At 34.7% G+C, this 17,595-nt stretch overlaps 1 long non-coding RNA gene across 1 annotated transcript; it reads left to right on the plus strand.

The window, feature by feature from the left end:
* The first annotated feature begins 8,579 nt into the window (after positions 1–8,579).
* On the plus strand, positions 8,580–8,849 carry LOC149255734 (uncharacterized). The gene is made up of 2 exons (XR_016266410.1): positions 8,580–8,679; positions 8,817–8,849. It is a non-coding gene; the product is annotated as an uncharacterized LOC149255734 (long non-coding RNA).
* The last annotated feature ends 8,746 nt before the right edge of the window (positions 8,850–17,595 follow it).

Below are 17,595 nucleotides of genomic sequence, written 5' to 3' on the forward strand. Positions count from 1 at the left end.
TATCAGGTCTTCAATGACTCCTTCAGGTTTAATTGTAGAGCGATCAGCCAGCTCTAGAATGGTTGGAGTTTCCCTAATAAAATTTTTTAACTGCAACAATTGTGCTGTTTCAAGCGTCATAATGTTTATTGCAGCACCCAAATCTACTAGAACTTTAGAGACAAAGGTTTTTCCAACCTAAACTGTTACTGTAGGGTGACCAGGGTCACCATATTTCACAGGAGGATCTTTTTCTGTCATTAAAGCAGTCAGTTCTCCCATCACATGAACTGTGAGGGGGTCCTTAGCTTTTCTTCCAGGTTTTTTTATACAGATATCCCTAACAGTCCTAGCATAAATGGGAACATCTCTTAGCGCTTGCAACAATGGAATTTTGACATATAAATTCTGCAGTTCTCCTAAAAGGTTAAAAGCAGGTTGCTCAAGCGTTTTGGTGAGAGCCAGACGTTCAGGGAATGGCGGATCTGCTATTTGAGCAGTGTTGTTAGATGCTGATTCAACTGTTTCAGCATTATTGTTAGCTGGTTTTTCTTTTCCAACTTCCTCTTTATCAGAGTCAGTAATGTCATCAATAATGGGTTCAACAATTCTCCCAGAACGAAGATGGATATCGTTACATTGCATAGGGGAGACAGGCTGATTTTGAACATCAATTACTTGCAGAGCTTTATTGTTATTTGGGTTGGGGTTAGGTTGCATAGGCAGCTGCGGTCTAATTGCTTGGTTATTCGGAGGAGTATTGGATGGTAAGGAAAGAGATTGTTGATGCTGAGGAAATGACATCTGCTGGGCTGCCCAGTTCGGATTCCATTGATTAAAATACGATTGCTGGGGAGCCCAAGGATTCCACATGGTAGGATCAGCAAAAGGAGGACTTGGTTGCTGCATGGGTAGAAAATGCATCGGATTAAAGGGTGGGTATTGCATTTGGTTTATGGGTGGGTAATTTGTTTGAAAAGGAGAATGATTATTCCAATGACTAAATGCTGTGTTAGAATTCATACCTTGTCTTTGTGGCCATTGCCTCCTCTGTGTCATCAGGTACACTGCTTCAACCTCTTCTTCAGTTGAATGCAGTGCTTCTTTTATTCCAGGCAAAGAGGGGCATTGCTGGGTCTCATGGTCATTTTCACAGATCGTGCAGACTAGTACCTTATCTAGTGGGCATTCCCTGAGTGGGTGTTTTTCTCTACATTTAGAACAGAAAATAGCCAGGGCAGCTTCTGCTTCTGCCTGCTTCTTTTTTACCTGCAGAGCATCAATTTTTGAAGCAAAAGAGCTTAACATTTCAGTTTTAAATTCTTCCAATAAATTACCTATTTCAGCTCGTGTTGCTCCTCCACTTGCTGACTTCTGGACTCTTGAATATACGTTGTCCCTGCTTTTTGGTCTGCTTGCTACTCCTCTTGAACATCTCATACAGAGGTTGATAATTTCATCAAATGGTTCCTTGGAAATGTCCCATTTTCCAAGCATATTCAACATGTCCAAGCAGTCATCTCGTACCCCTTTCAACAGTATTGTTTTCAGAATATCTTTACTCATGGTAGGGTGGTTAGACCGCTGCAGATTATACTGCAGTCTTTCCACAAAGTCCTCCAGATTCTCGTCCTCCTTCTGAACCATTTTAAACAACTCTTCCTTCCTCTCTCTTGTTCGACAGTAATCCTGATATTTGGCCAGAAAACTTTCTTTCATCTGATCCCAGGTAGTGATTGCCTGAGCTCCTAAGCTCATAAACCACCTTAACGCATTCCGTTTCAGTGTTACTGGAAACAGTTTTAGTTTCTGATTAGGGCTCACATAATCATAACTCCTACATAGTATATCAAATTCAAAGAGGAATTCATCCGGGTCTTCAGAGGATAACCCATGAAAGTTGGGTAATGTTGAAAGTGGAATGTTCTTCATAGGGGTTGCCCCTCTCGGGAGCTCCCCAATAGGGAACTTCAGGGTAGAGAGTGAGTTTTCCCCCCTTCCTTCCGCTCTGTTATCCTCCATTGGCCTCTTTCCTGAATCGCTTGCTCTATCTTCAGTATCTTCTCTCTCTTCAGGTTCTTCTACCGGTTCCTCAGTGTGCTCTGGTGCTTCCAGTTTCCTTTCAGGTCCTAGTACTTCCTCCTTTTGTCGATCTCTTTGTGAGGAATACTGGATCTGAGGCCTCCAGGAACTCGTCCTCTGTGATGTCTCGGCCTTTGAAATAATTTCGTCAATGAAGGTCTTTCTTCCTCCCCCGCCTTTGCCGCCTGTGAAATTATGTTTCCTACGTCGTCTCATGCACCTGTTATTCTTAAAAGGAAATCATTAATGCTTTTAAAATCTCTAGTCGCCTTCCCCGGTAACGGCGCCAAAATGTTGGCTACTCGAATTGTTTATTGATTAAACAATCGAGTACCACATTAATTTGTCAACCCGGGAAAGTCCTTTTATTTCAAAGGTGACCTCGTACTGTATGTACTTAACTCTAAAAGCGTTAAAAGTTGTAGTATACACAATTCTATTTTCTGTCAAACTCCTTATTCTATGTTATAGCAGTTAAAATATATTGCAGAGATGAAGTGAAAGCAGTTAACTAAGGATACAAATCTGCAAAGAAAAATAATGGTTGCTCTGTTAGCAGAGGATCAGGACCCTATCCTCAGGGTAAGGATGTTCAGCACCTGCCCCTGTAACCAAGTTGCCAATACACACTGCAATTCCTAATCACCGGTGAAGTACTCTTTTACAATATCAAGCAACTAACAAAACATAGTATCAGCAAAAGGAAATTATCAGAGGTAATGCTACAGAATTCAAACACACTCACACACTAACAGAAAATAAATGGGTGAATCTTGTGAAGAAGGTGGGCCCTGTCCCTCTCACAAGATTCCCCAGAACACAGATGCTAAATTAAATGCTCAGAACAATCCTTTATTCATCTGCCAAAATGTCCAGTTACAATGAAGATTCAGACTTGCTTTTGTTTTTCAAAATTTCCCTTACAACTTGTTCCCCCCCCTTCTAATGTAGATGTCTCCTCTTTATAGAGGAGACATCTATTACAATAGACCGTCATAGTTCATTCAGTTTAACCTTTTTGTCAAAAATAAGAAATCCATCCTTGTTACAGGATGCCGTTACAACAGTGTGACGGTGTATTCTTTCTTGGGTCTCTTACTGTTACACAGCTGGTAAACGAACCTCAACCGTCTTCTTGGAATCCTCGTACTATCCTTTGCCGCTTCACCATTGTTGTTGATTTAGTAAACTCATGTTGTTCCTGGTGTTTCAACAACTGTAACTGTGTTTTACCCTTTCTGGACAGTTGCTGATCGTGTTGTGTCAGCATGGAGCTCTGCCGATCTTCTGATAGTTGCTGTTTCCGCTTGCCATTTCTGGTGTTCCAGCTGTTGCAAAATAACGTTTTCCCTGCTTTAGATAGTTGTTGTTTCTGGTGTTGCAGCAACTGCGTAGTTGCTATTTCTGGTGTTGCAGCAACTACGTAGTTGCTGTTTCTGGTGTTACAACAACTGCGAACTATAATTTCTGCAGACTTTAGACAGTTCAACGGTTACTTGGCAACTTGGTTAACTTCTCCAAAGATTAATTATAAAGATAACATTAATATGTAATGAATGATTAAACATATAGTAATGAGGAGAGTTATTTCATACCTTGGAATGATTAGGTCATTATATAATCAAGGTTTTCAACTTATGGACTGAAGAGGGTAATATTATAGCAAAAATACAAGGTCAAAAGTGGTCAATTTGGAGTCCTAACACCAACCACGTGAAAATTAGTGATCTCAACCAACAATTGAATTTCCAATTACTCTTGAACTACCGTATATTTCAAATTAAGGCTCCTCATCTTTTAATACTTCATAACCAATTTCAGAGTATATCTACTACCTATGGCATTCCTTCAAAGAGTGTCCTTGTCATCGTTGTAACATGATTGTGAATTAGAGTAGTATAGTATTATTCTAAACCTACCAACGTTCTCCCTCATTATAAAAACTAGATCACCTCTTAATGAGTGCTTTCATGTTTTGTCCTCCAATTGGATCAAGTAATATCACTCATCTAAGATTAATCACTCGTCTAAGAGTAATATCACTCGTCGAGTAATTGGATCCAATGTACTTATCAATCTATTACACCATAAAGTCAATATATTCTCCACCTTGGAAATCATCCACCCCAGTCTCTTTTAGTGTAATCATTTGGTTTCAAGAAAAAACTGGGATTCTTAATCCCACCCTATCAATCACAATCGTGTAGGAAAGAATTCCACTGAAAATATGTTTTCCTCTACCATATGTTCAAAAAGGAGATAGAATATTTTTCTATAGTGATCACCATACTCAATCCCAAACACAATAGAGATTCCATATTTCTTTTAACATATTTGTGTCTCTTCTTGAATCATCATAAAACAAAAGAATTCCATCAATAAATAATGTATTTTTTATATCTCATGATCCCCTTATCCTAATAGCTTTTAAAGAACCTAAAATTTTTGGAGCATTTAGCCCCATACTTAATACTTCAATAACCAACTAAGAGTGATGAAGAAAGTGGAAATCCTTTTCTTATTCCTCTTCTTTTCTTAAAAAACCCGAAGACAATCCCATTTATTAAAACAATAAAGAAAATTGAAGTTACATGCTCATAGCCTAGTTGACGAAACTTAAGTTAAAACCCACATGTAACAAAAAAAAGTCCCAAATAAAGCCAACTAACTATATCATATGCTTTCGATAAACCAACTTTGATTACCATGGCTACTAATTCATCAATTTGATATCTTCAGAAAACCCCCACTATCTCATGTATCCATCTCCCTCAAAAGAGACAAAATTACTCTTCATAAATAGATTTGGATCAAATCTCTTTCATTATATGAGGCATACAGAAATGGACCTAAACTCTTCAAATACTGGATAAAATATCTTTCATTGTATGAGGCATAGGGAAATGGACTTAAACTCTTCAAATATTTTTTCATTATTATTTTTTGGTATCAGTGTAATGAAAGTGGAACTAGAGAAGAAATAATTTTCTCAAAAATCCTTGAGTGTTCAAGGACCCTTATCAAATGCTCCTCAAATAAGTCATAAAATAATTGAAAAAAATCCATCTGAAAACCATGCATACCCAATCTCTTATTTTTTTTAAAAGAAAGGAATTCTTGTAATTCTTCTCTTTGAATAGGAGCAACAAGTTCCTTACTGTTCTCCTCTCAAACAAAATTAGGAAAAAAACTAATCATCCCAAGAAACTCCATAGTTGTAGATTTTTTTCCTCCTTATAGATTCTCTTGAAGTGATAAACGCCCTGTTTGGAAAAACTCTTGAATTGGAAAATTTATAAACCATCCCTTGCATTTTCAAAATAGTATTAATGTTTCTCCTATGATTTTCAAATTGATGGAAAAAACTAGTATTATTATCTGAAAGGAATGCCTATGTAATATAGTCCCTACAAAAAATTCATTTTTCCATGTCTATGAAAAAATCAGAGGCCATTCCATCCCTAATATCCACTCCAACCAGCATCCTTGCTACTGGCATCAAACCCATCTTAATAAACCCCATATCAGCCTCATAAAAAATGGCCAGAACTTTTTTCATTTCCCTAAATATTCTAAGGTCCAAAACTCAATGGGTAAACTTGGAAGTTTAACACACCAAGGACACATGTTCGTTTTTCAGTGTTGTGTCAAACAAGGGAAACCATCTTTTAATAATAATCATAGTTGATCCCCACTATCACACCAAACCCAAAACCTTCGTTACATCATCTCCACTTTACAAAATGAGCCCCATCCACCAGCTTGAAAAGATGTAACAAGTAGGTGTATAATAAAGGATTGGCTCCCAATTAGTCTTTAACCACTCTTTCAATGAAACAATTCGTGTCCTTATTCCCAAAAATCTTCCAACAGTGTTGAAGAATCTATTTTCACAACATCATGTATACCCACATCATCACCAAGAACCATCTTAACTAGTGAATCGTTCCACTTAATATATTTTTTTAGCTTTTTAAATCCCTTTAGTTTCCTTATATCACTATTTGAAACTCCTATATTACTTATGTAATGAAGGATATTTGGATGAGAAACCCCCTAAAATAGATTCCCTTGAGTATCCTGCAAATAAAGCCCAAAACATCCTTAGGCACTAGACATTTAGGTGGTCCCCTTCGAAGCCACAAAATTCAGAGGTCATGGATATAAAGTCTACAAAAGACAATGAAGGAATAGGGAATGAAATCCACAAACCACAAACTTTCTTACACCACCCACTTTTCTCAGTTCTTCTATCTCGACTTTCACTCCATCTCTCACCTTGTCAAAGACAGAAATGGAAGAATAATCCTTGTGAAATCCAATGTTTTCATAATCATGGGAATATTCTATATTTACTTAAGAAAAAGGAGTCAATTTTTCATTCTATATGGAATCTAGGTACTAGATCCCCGCAAAACCAATCCCAAACTATGAACTTGGTATCTCGAGTTCCACATAATGTCATGAATAGTTCGATATCCAACTCTCTATAATGTGACATAGCCCTAAGTAATTTCTTTCTGAAAATTTTTAAATCCAAATGTCAATCCCCTCTTGAGGGTATAGACTCTATTAAACCTCATCTAAATATCTTCTCATCCTCGAGAACCATAAGTGGTATTAGGAAGCATAATCAACTATTATTTTTTACAAATTTTTCTTTTGAGTGTAAAATATATTTTCCAGATATATCAAGCTTTCTATAACTACTGCTACTTTACCTTTTGAAAGAAGAAAAGTTGGAGCTAGTAGATAGTCAATAATATCCAACGGATTCAACTCAAGTTCAAGTAGCTTCCATGCATGCACATTAGAGCACAACATTGTAATTAATCAAGATTCAACCTCTCCATTGCTAGATGGGACCCCTATATTCATTTAGTCCCACAATGTTCATGTAGACCCCAAAACCATTGTGAAGAACCACCCCATGTTAAGAAATAAAAAATGCCACTTATATTCATCTTTCTTGGGTCATAACTCTTCTTCTTAAATGGTCTTCAACTACCACAATGGCATATTTGTTTGATAGGTGTACAAGGTTACTCATTTTGAATGTTTTATGTACAAGGTTACTCATGTTGGATGTTGACCATCGAATTGATTGGATTTGCATCACAATGTAAGCGTTTTGGTGTCATACATGCACATAGCCCCAATGGGAGAGCAAGGGGAAATTCAACATAAAATATGGGGTGCTCATCAATGACAACAAGAAATCATCATCATTTAAAAAATAATATTTGAATAGAGACAAAGACAATGCAAGCAAAAGCCAAAACAGGAAAAATAATATGGCAAGGGTAATCTATCATAGATTTCCTCATGTGGTTCTTTCTCTTTGAGTCTCTTTTCCCAATTTTCTTAGGTTAAGATAAATACTTTAGAAGAAGTTACACTTGTTCAAAGCTTCAAATTTGAATCTAGATAAGTCATCATTGTGACAATGCTTCTTCTTGAATGAACATGGTCTCCATTGTTTCACATCAATTAGGTAGTTTTTCTCACCAAACAAATTTGGAATTGCAAATAATTCCCATCTATTGTAAAGTAATGGCAATTGTAGGCTATCTATACATACAACAAATTTATTATTGAATGATTTGTCTTTTGTTCTTGCAATCAAAACTTACGTCAATGATATTTTTTAAAGTAAATAATGGCTGCAGAAAGTAAATAATAACTACAAAAATTAACCACAAAAAATTATATTGCCTTCAACTTATATTTATACATATGCTATGCAAGGCAAGAAAATCACTACTTATTTCATTTTTTCAATTCTCGATAAATTAGTTTGGTTTACTGAAGATGTTGAAAGCTAAATAATAAAAGCACATGTGGAACAGAATAGAACTCATCAAAGATTAATTAGAATGGAGTTGAAGAATAACATTTTTGAATATTTTTGTCATAGTTGAGAATTGTAATTTCTAATAAAATATTTGAAAATATATTAGACTTTGAAAATATATTACACTGTAGGTTGATTATTCAACCAGACCTCCTACTCAAAAAAATAGCCTGGTTTATAGTTCACCTTATTAGTCCCTGCCTGGACTATAGCGATCGATTGATCGTCATCTTTTGACCGATTTTTTTTCCTCCTAAACATACTTTAACCAAAGTTTAATGCTGACAATGTGATTCACTGAAATTTTAACCAAAGTTTTCCTTTGAAAAATATTGTACCTCTTATTGCGGCCTTCACCTGGCCCGAGACAAAAATATTGTGGTAACTTTGTTTTATACAAAGTTTTCTGGCACCCTGCAGCAGTGATTTTTTCGTGCCTTCATTTTATCCAAAGTTCATTTTATCCTAAGTCCAGTTGGGGCCACTTTTTATTAAGATGAAACCACGTGTTGGGTTAGCAAAGTTAGAGAGGAAGCCAAGTGTTAGTAAAGTTAGAGAGGAAGCCAAGTGTTTGATGCATGTCACTTAGCTGTGGCTGAGCTTTCAAGCTAAATTGACTCTGGCAGCCTACGCTTGTTCCTTACTGTGTTCTTCTTCTTCACTCCTCTCCAAACTTTACAAAACCTCATACACAGTTTGACTTACTTTATTCCTGTAGCAGGAGATTCGATTGAGCAGTGTCGAGCCCTGTTGCTCCTTACCAGGTAAATTCTCCTTAGATTTAAGGGATCCAATTCCCTTGAATTAACATTCTCTTCTTTCTCACCTTTTCTTTTTTTCTTTGTCCCAACTCTAACGATGGGCAACATTAGTGGATTAATGTATTCTGGTTGCCCTGCAGGTGAGAGGTTTCGATTTCCATGACCTCACTGTCGCTAGAGGTTCCTTCTGTCTTCCAGATTCTTAACTCTCTTATCTGGAAATTTCGGGGTTGTTTAGTTAGAGGGTCGTGAGCCCCATAATCTCAATCTTAGTTGTTTTTACTCCTAGCTTCAAGGTTTCTTCCTGTATTTGATTATTCAGACTCCATGTTAGCTCGGGTTTCTTACTAGGGAACTTATATTCCACCCTATAGAGTTTTTGTTCCTTTTTGTTAAAAATCAGAGCACAGTCTCGGTATATGTGTTTATGATGTCTTACGAAGTTTTTCATCACTCCAGATTGTAAAAGGATTCTTCTCAGCCTTACGGGTTAAATCCTTAAAAGTGAATTTCGATATAATTGTTTAAAATTATAATACTTCTTGTGATACTCCTCATATGAATGGTTTAATTCTCTTGACTATTAAAATACTTGATTCTTGTTGATTCGTGTTGCACTGATTATTGTCTAACATAGTTGATTCTTGATTTAGTAGACTCAATATGAATGGTGGGTTTTGGGCCTTTTAGTCAGTGCTCTTAGTTACTTGTCGCATTACTTGGGACATTGATCTAGTAATAATTTGTTCTCTGAGAATTATTTTCGTGGCTAGAATAGTTGGTTCATTGAATTACTTCTTTCATGATATGTTTTGATTACTAGTGTTGATATATTCATTATATCTTTAATTTCATTACAATAGGTATTACCAGTGCCAACAAGGTAGCCGGATCCTAACACCATTAGGCTTTGTCCATACTTCTTTGAGTATTTAGTTATCTGTATTTGGAAGTAGGATTGTTCTCAGAACGGACCTTTGGATCCAAGTACAAGAACTAACCAACTTCCAGCTTACTTTAATTGCATCAAAATTTTATCACTGAAAAATGCTTGTGCCTCACATATCATTAATTTATGTATATAAATTAGTTTGCATGTTTAGGTTTCCATATTTTTCTTTTCTTTACTATTCCCCTATATAACCCTAGGATTTCTCTAATCTCGTTCAGGTTACCTCTGCACATATTTTAATTATGATGCCAACAACTATTTCTGGAAATAGTAACCAAAGTTGACGTAGTAACCAAAGTTGACGTTTCTCGTTCTGGTTTCAAGAGTAAAAAAGTTCACTATTATTATCAATTCCTATTATCCCATTCTTTTAAACATAGAAAGATTACTTTTATTTTTAACTAATGCAGGAGCATCTAATCTGGGTCAATCATTTACTAGAGGAGCTAGTTTTTAAAGTGGGATTTAATTAATTAATGTATATTTTTAATAGTTTTAAGAGAGAATGAAAATTATTGTAAATAGGAGAAGATTCGAGAGTATTGTGGAAGGTTTGAAGGGATTATGGATTAGTTAGGTCTTATTTAGGGATAAGGATTTGGATGATAGATTTTAGGGATCAAGAGAGATATTGTTGGAGTTTGTTGAGGGATCTAGAACCTACCTTGGGTTCTAATCCATTTGTATAGATTGAGGTTTTGGGTTCTAATCCATTTGTATAGATTGAGGTGAGCCCATGAGGCATGTAAGAGATAGAAGTGTGTGAGTTCTAATCCATTTGTATAAATGGAGGTGATCCCATGAGGGATGTAAAAGGTAAAAGTGTGTGAGTGAGTGTGATGTATGAGAAGTTCTCCTCTAATTATTTTATTAATTATTCTCATATTTTTATGTGCATATGCTTGGTGTGATTTTCAGTTTAATTTTATTCTTTTTGTAAAGACCTATGGTTAGAGTTGTTGCACCATTTTGGTATCAGAGCTTGGAAGGACAGTTTGTAACACTAAGCCTGAGGTGCACAGTTGACTAAGACAGACCTGGGTAGCAGATTGAGAACGTCCTGCCACTGGCCATGAATATCATCCACCAGCACAATGTTGCAATAGTTGTCAACATCGATTTCCTGGAAAACTACAGAACCGACACCACAATCTTTCGATGCAGGTTTACTGCTATGTCTTTTATTGATTTGTCTTTTCGACTCTTCCAAGTCTTTGACTGAATATATATATCAATGCAAAGGACTGGAGACGACAGTGAAGGATCTTGCGTATTGGAACGATTATTGCATCGATTGCAATCTTTGGTGAAGTTGGAATCAGCGGGTAATCGAAGTTCAATTTCAACATTTGTTGTTGTACTTCGCTCCTTAAATTGATTGCTACACGGTTTTTTTAATCTCGTTCTAATTTGAGTTTCAACCCATATTAAAGGCTTTACCTGAGTGCTAAGTCTGTATGTCATTAAATCAAAAGAAGCCTCAGGAAGCATCAACTGCTTACCTGGTTGAATGCTACACCTACTTCCTGGTTATCTTGGATATAATATTGTTCGAGATGTATGCAAGCGCTGATGTCCAAATTGTTAGGACGATACTTTCGGTCAACAAGCCCATTTTGATATTAAACTTAGTGGGCGGAGGATCAGGACCACGGACAAATAAATGCAATATATTTATCGCAAGTCTTCGTACTGTACTATTTATATTAAAATAAAGTTTATATTTTTGACAAATTAAAAATCAATAGGATTTCATAACAATTGTGATGTAAAAATCATGATTTCATATTTTTAAAAATAAATAGAAATTCGAATGTTTTTTAAAAATGATTTAACTTTAAATTTTTATGTAAAAGGAGTTGATTAAATTATTTATTAATATAAAGGCTATAATAGATAAATTAAATATATATTAAATAAAAGTTTTGGACAATTTGGATTTATTAATTTTTAAAGTTATAAGTAATTTTGATATATAAATCCATAATTAATATTTTAAAGTGATTTATTGGTTTTTACGGTGAGTCTTTTTAGTGTGAATTAATCAACTACTATTTAAGGTAATCTATTAATTTTATATCTTAATAGTCATTTATAGGGATTTAATCTGGCTCACCACCACTGCTTTGCCAACAATAGACAAGACATGTTTATTAAAAAATAAAAAAAAATTATTGTACTCTCACCAATATAATTCGTTTAAAAACAAATCTGCAAAAATAATTTGAAAACAATTTCAACCGACATCTTGTACTCTGACCAATACAATTCGTTTAAAAACAAATCTGCAAAAATAATTTGAAAACAATTTCGACCGACATCTTTTTATTACAAAATAAAAAATTACTCTTATGATTTCAGTATTTAAAAATAATTTCGAAAAAATTTCGGCCGTTATGCCATCTGCAACGTAGACCTTCTGGCAGGCCCCGGCAGGGACTACCGGCTGCATGCAGCACTTGTTATTTATGGTCCCTTAACCTCCCTTGGGTATAAGGGCCCAACATGTTATGAAATAGAGAAAGTAATAAAACCCACTAAATAGCTTACTTACCATCTTTTAACCTTCAATAAAGAAATATAAGACAAAAGTCTATTTTTATAAGCTTTTGTAAGAATGTGAATTCAACAAATTTGGAGAATTAAGATTGGACGATCTGACCTGGGTTTTTGATGTGGCACTCTGAAATGGAAATATGATGTAGAATCCAAATTCAAAACACATTTTTTTAGCTTATCATTCATTATAGGGTGATTACCTGGCATCTTGATTTCAACCATTTCTATTTTTCGGATATCGTATATTTAAATATAGATTTTTCTTTTAAATTGTCTTTTCCCATATATTCTAGATTTCTAAATCCCGGATATCTGGAAGTTATTTTAAATAGTTTGGGAAATGTTATAAAATTCAAAAATTTGTCGGTTACTAAATTTTTCAACCAACGTTCAATTCGCTCACGTTATGAGGAAGTTAATTCTGTTCAATTCGCTCACGTTATGAGGAAGTTAATTCTGTTCAAACAAAATCTTACCAAGATAATTTGTTCACTATCTCGAGCCTTTCCTATGAAACCATGTTTTTCACTGCTTAAAAAAAAATGGTAGCCCGAACCCTATGTGCATATTGGAGTAGGGGGTAGAAAGTGAATTTGATTTAATGTAATTTTGATTTTAAGGTTATTATTAGTTTTGATAAGAATATTGGAGTCGGGTAGAAAGTGAAGTGAATTTGATTTAATGTAATTTTGATTTTAAGGTTACTATTAGTTTCGGTGAGAATTAAAATTTCTTTTCAATAACTCATAATTGAAATAGAATAATGGAAATAGATTTAATGTAGTTGTGTTTTTTGTTTTGTTTATGTCATTTTGTGCTATATGTAAATAAAATGTTTAATTAAAGAGGAAGCAATTCAAGGTTGAATATGCAAAGGAAGCCAATTTAAACAAGAAAATTTAAACTTTATTTCATTTTTATTTTAAATACAATGTAAAATATCGGGCTTAAAGGTTTCCTAGATTGGTGATATATTTGTAGGTTGATTAAAAAAAAGGAAGTTTTTCTAATGAGATGAGGTTGGTGCTCATACACTTAAAAGGAATTAAGAAGTCAAATATTCATGTGGTTTCTATAAGCCCAACAATTGTACCTTATTACGATATCATATGTTGGATAATCTCTCATAGATATTAAAACATATACAATTATTAAAGTCACCAAATAGTATTGTTATTGAACTTTGTGAGTTGTTCATCCCTAGACCAACTGACAATCCATATTTTAACAATTCATCAATGAGATGCATTTACACATTTGACATTAGGAATATAATTTGAGAAAATATGGAACTCCTCAAAGATTAGTCTTGAATTTGTAGTTTTCATATTTCTCACCAACTTCATCCACTCTAGAGTAAATAATAAGTCTCTCATAATTTTAATCTCGTGTATCCCCTTTTCAAGAGCCAAACTTAGAACAATTTTTAAGGCAACAAGTTCACTCTTGTTATTTAAGCATCTACTTAAGTTAATTCAAAATTTTATCCAACAATCATCAGAAATATATAGAGTTACTCCAATTCTTCCCTCTGGAGGATCATCTTTTGCAGCCCATCAAATAGGTTCAAACCCCCTCCTTATCACTAATATATAGAGTTAATCCAATTCCTCCCTCTAGAGGATCATCTTTTGCAGCCCATCAAAATAGGTTCAAACCCCCTCCTTATCACTGACTTCTAGATGTATCATTCATGCAAGGCTTATATTGCCTTCTTGCTTAACATGTTTAAGGGTATTGATCCCTTGAATAGAATAAAGTAAAGGAGATTTTGTTTTCCAATTGAAAATGTTGTCATTTCTAACTAGCACAATACCCCAAATCACTATAAATAGAACATCTTCATAACCAAAGAAAAATGGGTTAAAAAGGTTTTTGGTGGGTTATTTGCGAGGAGCTTGGGGGTAATTTTGCAAAATTTTCTAAGCACCAGAGGTGTGGTTTTCAGTAGCTTCTTTCCAATAGATAGTGCAATTTTCTAAGGCAGCATAGGGCATCATTGGAGTAGTAGCTTCTTTCCAACAAACAATGCAATTTTCAAATGCAGCGCAGGGCATCATTGGAGTAGTTGATTCTATCATATGGGCTTGTTATTTTATCAGCTGCGTTTTGTCATGATTTCCATTGAGGAAAACCCAGGTGCACTCCTTCCACACTATTGTTCTATTGCTCCAATTACTTAATACAATGGCTCAGTTGATTATCATTTCTGGAGTTTACATGGGTATTCACTGAGTGTTTAAAATTCCTTTTGTTGTATTTATTGTTTTCTTTGCATATCTTTGTTTTTCCTAATTAAGAACATTACATTATAGCAACCACATGAACATTTGACTTCTTAATCTCTTTTAAGTGTATAATCATTTTTTTAATCAACCCATAAATATACCACCAAGAAACCTTAAGCCCTATATTTTGCATTGTATCCAAAAACAAAGATGAGATAAGGCGCAAATGGGGAGGTTAATTAGTCAACATAGCTATTATGAGATTTTCAAAGTGGAATGCCTCTCAAAAAATATTAAATTAAAGGATGTGCAAGAATATTTTTATAGGAAGATGAGTCTTCAATCCAACAACATCACAAAGATTTGCTCAAATTCTCTAGTAGAATAGAAATTTAGCTTGAAGAGCGGAATAATACTTAGAATGAATTTGTTCAAATCAAACTTTAGGATAGAAAAATTAAAAGAGGACCTTATAACATCCCTAAGACGATTGAAAAAGAAAGGCTTCAATGCAAAGTATCTTTAGATACAAGGACCAACAAGTATGCACACATTAATGAATAGATTAAGGAAGCAAGTATGCTCAAAATTTTAAGATGTTATAATGTATCTAATTGAATATTGTTGAATTCACAATTATACTTGGGGTGAATCGGTATCATACAATTTTTTACTTATTTAAAATATTCAAACACTATGAAATCAAAATCAAACTCATAAGCAAAACATAAAACACAAGATATCACAATACTTCTTTTAATTAATTGACTTTTTAAATGGTAAAATAAACATGATCTTAAAAACCATCATTTCATAGATCATCTCATATAAATGTACTACATGTTCGGTGAGCATGATTCTAGATTATGTCTACCATTAAGTGTCAAAGGAGCCTATCATGGCCTATCATTATTCCCTCTTTATCGAATCAAAATTGTTGTTAAATCCAAAAAAAAATTAATTGAAAGTAAAAGTTCATCAGCATTGAAAACTTTAAAGGATTTTAAAATAATTATAATTATAATTTTTCTTTTTCAAATGAAACTTTGAATCATTGAAAAGACCACCATTGTCGAAAATAAAATGATTGTATTTATTATAATTTTTTGAAAAAATAAACCGTGAAACGAAACTTTGAGTCATTGATAAACTAACTTTATCAAAAATAAAATCATCTTATTTACCGCTCTGCTGAGTCCACTTGCAAATCGCATGAAGCGAGTAGTTTAGTGGACGGAGGTGGGCTGGATCCAAACAACGCAAAACAAGGGGCCCCAACTGTATTGCGTTTGGGGTTGTCTACCACGGTTTACCATCTCCTTTTGTTCATCGTTATCTCACGCTGCTGTATTTCAAATCCCAAAAACAGTGGGTTGCTGCTTGCTTCCCAGCTGTTGGGATTTCAAGAAACAAATAACATAAAAGCCTGTCATTCGGCAACATATGGTGTAAGTTGAATCTCTTTCACTGCACATACATAGATTATATGGATTCCCACGTTATTGCACCAGATCTGGCATGTGATCAGGCGGAGTACTCGGACGATGACCACAACCCTCCAAAATCATGTTCTGATCAGAAGCAGCAGGTCCTGTGCCAACTAATAACTCCCCTATGGTCTTCATCTGCCACAACAACATATTTGTTTCATAACAATAGCTAATTGTCTGTATATTCGATTTACAGGGTTACTGGTAGATATTGATTCTGATCTAATTGATTGGATTTGCATTGCAGAGTAAGTGTTTTGTGTTTTGCATGCGCTCAACCTCGGTGGGAGAGCGAGTGGAATTTCAGTATAGAAGATATGGTGCCCTTCAACAACATCAAGAACAAATCATCATCAGTTATAACAGGAGATTTGATGACTGAAAATGACAAGGGAGGCAAAAGCCAAAAGACGCGGAAGAACATGGGAAGGGTAATCTATCACAGGCCACCTCCTGTGCTTCTTTCCGCTTGAAAGAATCAAGCGCCGCACAGACGTTTCACCCTGCTTTCTAGGGTTGGGGTGGATATTTTAGAGTTGAAAGTTGTTTAAGGCTCCGGATTTGAATCTGGTATTCATCGTTCTGACAACGCCTCTGGATTTGAATCTGGTATTCATCATTCTGACAACGCCTATTCTTGACTGAAGAACATTATCCTGTCTTTTCGTTGTGGTTGAGATTTGTAATATCATTTGTGTGTATATATATATATTGGAGAATGGTTTTAGCTGTAAATGATATGGAGCACATGTCACAAAACGCAGATGCCACGAAACACAGGACATTATTAGATTTAATCATATGCCACAAAAAACACGGGGAGCATTGACCTAACGTATGCCACGAAACACAGGACATTATTAGATTTAATCATATGCCACAAAAAACACGGGGAGCATTGACCTAACGTTTTACACTGCCATTAACAAGGAGTCAACAATCTCCCCCCAACACGAGCCTAGTGTGTTTCGAACTCCGAGACCTCTGGCTCTGATACCACTTGTTGGAGTCACGATTGCCGTTACACCAAAACCCCCATGTGTTAATAAATAGACACAAATTGTTAGATTTAAGCACATGCCACATAACACACAGGGAGTGTTGACCTTCTACACCGCTATTAACAAGGAGCCAACATATAATTGTTTGAGTTAACATTAAACAAAAATATATTTCTATCAAATACTCATTATTTTGCAACAGTATATTTTTGTCAATGCTTATAAATCGAGAGTGATTTTAAAAGTCACCATTTTGATGAATGCCTTACAATCAGTTTACTTGGGGAGCTGTTAGTCAAATTTCCATTGACAAAGTTATTTTCACAAGTCAATTGACGCATCAGTCACCTCCAATACCTTTCAGATTCCTTGCTTATTGTTTTTACATTGCTAGTCCACATAACCTTTGGATGTGGCTTTTCTTTTTAATAATGGGAGATTTTTATTTTTATTAAAATTAATATAGATTTATTTTAAGTTTGGATTTAATATGAGTTTAGAGATGTAATTTCTTCCGCACGTAATTTTTGGTTGTGGTTTTTTTTTTATAATTGCGAAATTTTTATTTTTATTAAAATTAATATAAATTTATTTTAAGTTTTGATTTAATATGAGTTTAGAGATTAAATTTTTTCACATGTGTAATACCACAAGAAAAATGTAAATATTTGAATTTACTGTGGTTAAAA

This window comes from Pinus tabuliformis, chromosome 7 (genome assembly GCF_031772625.1).
Source record: "Pinus tabuliformis cultivar Carrire ecotype Pingquan chromosome 7, CPIR1, whole genome shotgun sequence".
In the NCBI taxonomy this organism is placed as follows: domain Eukaryota; kingdom Viridiplantae; phylum Streptophyta; class Pinopsida; order Pinales; family Pinaceae; genus Pinus; species Pinus tabuliformis.